This window comes from Carlito syrichta, unplaced genomic scaffold (assembly GCF_000164805.1).
Source record: "Carlito syrichta isolate Samal-C Ts95f unplaced genomic scaffold, Tarsius_syrichta-2.0.1 Scaffold147384, whole genome shotgun sequence".
NCBI classification, from domain to species: domain Eukaryota; kingdom Metazoa; phylum Chordata; class Mammalia; order Primates; family Tarsiidae; genus Carlito; species Carlito syrichta.
In genome coordinates, this window is record NW_007091480.1 from 80,705 (window position 1) to 86,488 (window position 5,784).

Below are 5,784 nucleotides of genomic sequence, written 5' to 3' on the forward strand. Positions count from 1 at the left end.
TATGCATCATGACTGCAAAACTGAAAACACACACATATGCCAATACAAAAATCTAAAGAAAAACAGCCAACAACCAACAACAACAAATAACTCCATAAGGATCTCATGACAGGGATACTCACATCTTAGTAATCAGCCTGAACGTGAATGGACTAAATGCACCACTGAAAAGACTTAGAATGGCAAACTGGATTTAAAAACACAACTCTACAATATGTTGCCTACAGGAAACATATATCATTCAAACGATATTCACAGACTCAAAATTAAAGAATGGAAAACAAATGTTCAGGCAAACGGAACATGAAAGAAAGCAAGAATCATGCACTTAATATCAGAAAAAACAATCTTTAAGCAATCAAATATGTAAAAAGATACAGAAGGACACCACATAATGATAAAAGGTTCAATCCATCTGCATGAAATATTCATCCTAAACATATATGCACCCAACACAAGAGAACAAGCTTTCATAAAGCAGCTACTAAAAAAACTAAAAAAAGATATTGACTCTAACACTGTCATAGCTGAAAACATAAATACCTCACTAACAACTCTAGATAGATCATCAAGACAAAAAAAAAAAAAAAAGAAATCAACAAGGAGATCCAGAATCTCACCTTGACGCTTGACCAAATGGACTTATTAGATACCTACAGAACACTCCACCCAACAACCATGGAATACATATTCTACTTGTCACCACATAAATCGTAAACCAATATTGACCACACTCTCAGTCATAAATCAAGCATAAACAAATGTCATAAGATCAAAATGCTGCCATGAACCTTTTAAGACTACAATGGAATAAATATTGACACCATAAAATTCCCCCAAAACCCAAAAGACATGGACACTAAACAGCATGATTCTAAAAATTCCTGGGTTAACATGGAAATCAAAACAGAAATCAGAAACTTCCTGGAAACAAAAGGAAAGTGAAGATACTTCTTACCGGATGCCATGAAAACAGTACTAAAAGGGGAATTTATGTCTCTACGAAAACACATTAAAAAATTGAAAGATCACAAATTAACAGCCTAGCAAATCACCTAAAGGAGCTGCAAAGACAAGACCACCAAAACCTTAACTTTCGCAGAAGAACCCAGGTCACCAAACAAAGTAAAAGCCCAAATATGGGATATATAGAAGACAAAAATGTCATAGAAAAAAAATCAACAAAACAAAAAGTTGGTTCTTTGAAAGGATAATCAAGATTGATAGACCCCTAGCAAGATCGACCAAGTAAAAGAGAGAAAAAGTCCAAATAAACACAACTAGAAACATAAAACATCAAGTCACAACTCACCCCGAAGAAATTCAAAAGATTATCAGAGATTACTATGCACACCTGTATGGAAACAAACTCAAAAACCTAAATGAAATGGAGGACTTTCTGACATCACACAACCTCCCAACGTTGAAACAAGAAGAAATTGAGACACTAAATAGGCCAATACCAACCCAGGAAATTGACTCCATCATAAGAAAACTACCTACAAAAACAAAATAAAACAAAAAAAAACCCTGAACCAGACCAATTTCCAGCAAAATTCTACAAAATGTATAAGGAGGAGCTGATACCAATCCTATTGAAAGTATTCCAGGCCAGGCACGGTGGCTCACACCTATAATTCCAGCACTTTGGGAGACTAAGGCGAAAGGATTGCCTGAGCTGGGGGTTTGAGACCAGCCTGGGCAACATGGTGAGATCTCGTCTCTACAATAAAATAAAAAAAGTAGCTGGGCATGGTGGCACATGCCTGTAGTTCCAGCTACTTAGAAGACTGAGAGAGAAGGATCGCCTGAGCCCAGCACGTCGAGGTTGCGGTGGCCACTAGCAGCATGCCACTGCACACCAGCAGGGGCAACAGAGTGAGACTCTGACTCAGAAAAAAAAAGCATTCCAGGTAATCAAGAAAGACAGAACTCTCCTCAAATCACTTTACAAAGCTAACATTACATTGATACCCAAATCAGGTAAAGATCCAACGAAGAAAGAGAACTACAGACCAATTTCCCTAATGAATATAGATGTAAAAATTCTCTACAAGATTCTGGCAAATTGGATCCAACAACATATCCCAAAAATCACCTACCATGTCCAAGAAGGCTTCATCCCAAGGATGAAGGGCTGGTTTAAGATCCGCAAGACCATAAATGTAGTTAAATACATCAACAGATGTAAAAACAAGAACCACACGATTATATCATTTGATACAAAAAAGCTGAAAAAAATCCAGCACCCCTTCTTGATAAAAAAAAAATTAAAAAAAAAACAACCTCAAATACCTAGGCATAGAGGGAACACACTTCAAAATAGTAAGAGCCATCTATGATACACCCACAGTCAACATATTGCTAAAAAGACAGAAACTGGAAGCATCACCCTGAAAACCAGAGCAAGACAAGGCTGCCCACTTTCACCCCTCCTGTTCATCATAGTGTTGGAAGTCCTAGCTAGAGCAATCAGACAAGAGAAGGAAATCAGAAGTACCCAAATAGAAAAAGAGGAAGTTAAGTTATCCTTCTTTACTGATGTTGATCCCTATGCCTTGAAAATCCAAGAGATTCTGTTAAAAATCTCCTTGCACTGATAAAGGACTTTGGCAAAGTCTCAAGGTACAAAATAAATGTGCAAAACATAGTCGTATTCTCACCAACAACAAACAGAGGACCAAATAAAAAGCACAATCCCATTCACAATAGCCACACACACAAAAATAAAATACCAGTCAGGCATGGTGCCTCACATCTGTAATCCCAGCACTTTGAGAGGCAGCGATGAGAGGACTGCCTGAGCTCAAGAGGTTCGAGACCAGCCTGGGCAACTTGGCAAGACCTTGTCTCTACAATAAATCAAAAAAATTAGCCAGGCGTGGTAGTGCACACCTCTGATTCCAGCTACTTGGAGGGCTGACGCAGAAGGATCACCTAAGCCCAGCAGATCAAGGTTGCAGTGGCTGTGAGCGTGTCACTGCACTCCAGCCTGGGCAACAGAGTGAGACTCCCAACTCAAAAAAAAAAAAAGAAAAGAAAGAAAGAAATACCTTGGCATCTTCCTTACCAGAGTAGTGAAAGACCTTTACAATGAAAATTACAAAACATTGCTCAAAGAAATCCAAGAACAGGGAGACCGAGACGAGAAGATTGCCTGAGCCAGTGAGTTCGAGACCAGCCTAAGCAACATGGTGAGATCTCGTCTCTACAATAAATCAAAACATTAGCTGGGCATGGTAGCACGCGCCTGTAGTTTCAGCTACTTGGAAGGATGAGCCGGAAGGATTGCCTAAGTCCAGCAGGTCGAGGCTGTGGTGGCTGTGAGTGTGCCACTGCACTACAACCTGGGCGACAGAGTAAGACTCCAACTCAAAAAAGAAAAGAAATCCAAGAAGACACAAAAATGGAAAAATATTCCATGCTTATTGACTAGAAGAAGTAGCACTGTTGAGATGTCTGTCCTATCAAAGGCAATCTACAGATTTAACGCAATACCCATTAAATTACCAACATCATTTTTCTCAGACCTGGAAACAACAATACAGAAATTCATATAAAGACATAAAACACCACAAATACTCAAAACAATCCTTAGCAGGAAGTATCACACTTCCAGACTTTAAACTCTACTACAAGGTTACAATAATCAAAACAACCTGGTATTGGTACAAGAATAGGCATATAGACCAATGGAACAGGATAGAGATTCCGGAAGCAAAATCTCAATTTCTCAACCAACTCATCTTCGACAGAGCCTCCACCAAAACCACTAGGGAGAGGCAAACCTATTCAGTAAATCGTGCAAAGAAAACTGACTATACACAGACGTTTGAAACAGAACCCCTCCCTATCACCCTACGTAAAAACCAACTCTAAATGGATCAAAGAACTAAACGTAAAACCTCAAACTATAAAAATACTAGAAAACGCAGGCAACACTCTTATGGAAATTGGAATAGGCAACCAATTCCTGAGCAAAACCCTAGTTGCCCATGACATAAGAGATAAGATAGACAGGTAGGACCTCATCAAACTGAAAAGCTTCTGCAAAGCAAAATAAACTATCAATTTTGTTTTTATTTATGGCTGTGTAATGCTCCATCGTACATATGTGCCACGTTTTCTTTAACCAGTCCACTTTGATGGGCAGTATAGTTGGTTCCAGGTTTTTGTTACTATGAATACTGTGATAAACATGCATGTGCAGGTTTGATTTTAGTTCCTCTCAGTATAATCCCAGAAGGAGGATTGCTGGGTCATATGGAAGTTCCATTTTTCAATATTTTAGGAATCACCACACTGTTTTTCGTGGAGGGGGGCCCATAACATCAATAAACATACTCAAACCAGGCCAAATGGGGACCAAAGGGAGGCCTAAACTTTACCTGTGTGATAACCACATATGGACCTAACCCTGAATTGTACCCCAAATCTTTAAAATAAAAAAGACAAGCTACAGAGTGGCAGAAAATATCTGAAAACCACATAACTGACAAATGACTATTATTGATCTAGAACTCTCAAAACTATACAGTAAAAAATAAGCAATCCAACTAAAAAAATGGACAAAAGCTATGAATAGACATTTCATTAAAGAGGTTATATAAGGATGGCAAATAAGCATATAAAGTCATTAACCACTGAGGAAAAGACAAAGCCATAATGAGATATTATCACACACCTATCAGAATGGCTGAAATAAAAGTGAAAACGCCATATGCTGTTATGCATATGAAAAAACTAGACCACTCAACATTGCTAGTGGGAATGTAAAGTGGTACAACCACTCTGGAGAACAGTTTGGCACTTTCTTTTAAAAAACTAAATATGCAACTACTATATGACCTACAGTTTACCCCTAAGAAATGAAAACTGTTCACACAAAAACTTACAAATATGAATGTTTACGGCAGCTTTATTCACAATAGGCAAAAACTGAAAACAATGTAGATGTCCTTTAACAGATGAATAAACAAACCGTGGAACAACGACACTTTGGACTACTACTCAACAATAGAAAGGAACAAACTATTGGTACATACAATGACTTGGATGAATGAGGCTCCAGATAACTGGGTTGAGTAAAAAAATGCCAATCCCCAAAGGTCATATCCCAAAAAGAATGTGATTCTATGTTTACAATATTTTTGAAATGATGAAATAACAGAAATGAAATACAGTCCGGGCGCAGTGGTTCACACCTGTAATTACAGCACTTTGGGGAGGCGAAGGTGAGAGGATTGCCTAAGTGCAGAGGTTTGAGACCAGCCTGGGCAACTTGGCAAGGCCTCGTTTCTACAATAAATCAAAAAATTAGCCAGGCATGGTGGCACATGCCTGGTGTTTTCAGCTATGTGGAAGGCTGAGGCAGAAGGATCCCCTGAGCCAAGCTGATCGAGGCTGCAGTGGCCATGAGCGTGCCACTGCACTCCAGCTTGGGTGACGGAGTGAGACTCCTACTCAAAAATATAATAATAAAAATAAAGCCAGGCACAGTAGCTCACGCCTATAATCCCAGAACTTTGGAAGGCCGAGGTAAGAAGATCACCTGAGCCCACAGGTTTGAGACCAGCCTGGGCAACATGGTAAGACCTCACCTCTACAGTAAATCAAAAATTAGCTGAGCGTGGTAGCACACATGCCTGTAGTTCCAGCTATTTGGAAGGCAAGGTGGAAGGATCGCCTGAGCCCAGCGGGTCAAGGCTGAGGTAGTCGTGAGCATGCCACTGCCCTCCAGCCTGGGCAACAGTGAGACTCTAACTCAAAAAAAAAAAAAAAAAA

At 39.3% G+C, this 5,784-nt stretch overlaps 1 protein-coding gene across 1 annotated transcript in view; it reads right to left on the minus strand.

Moving 5' to 3' along the window:
• LOC103251859 (SHC SH2 domain-binding protein 1-like) overlaps positions 1-5,784 on the minus strand; it is a gene marked incomplete at its 5' end in the record, with an annotated part of 26,153 nt that overhangs the window by 19,638 nt on the left and 731 nt on the right. The window lies entirely within an intron of this gene.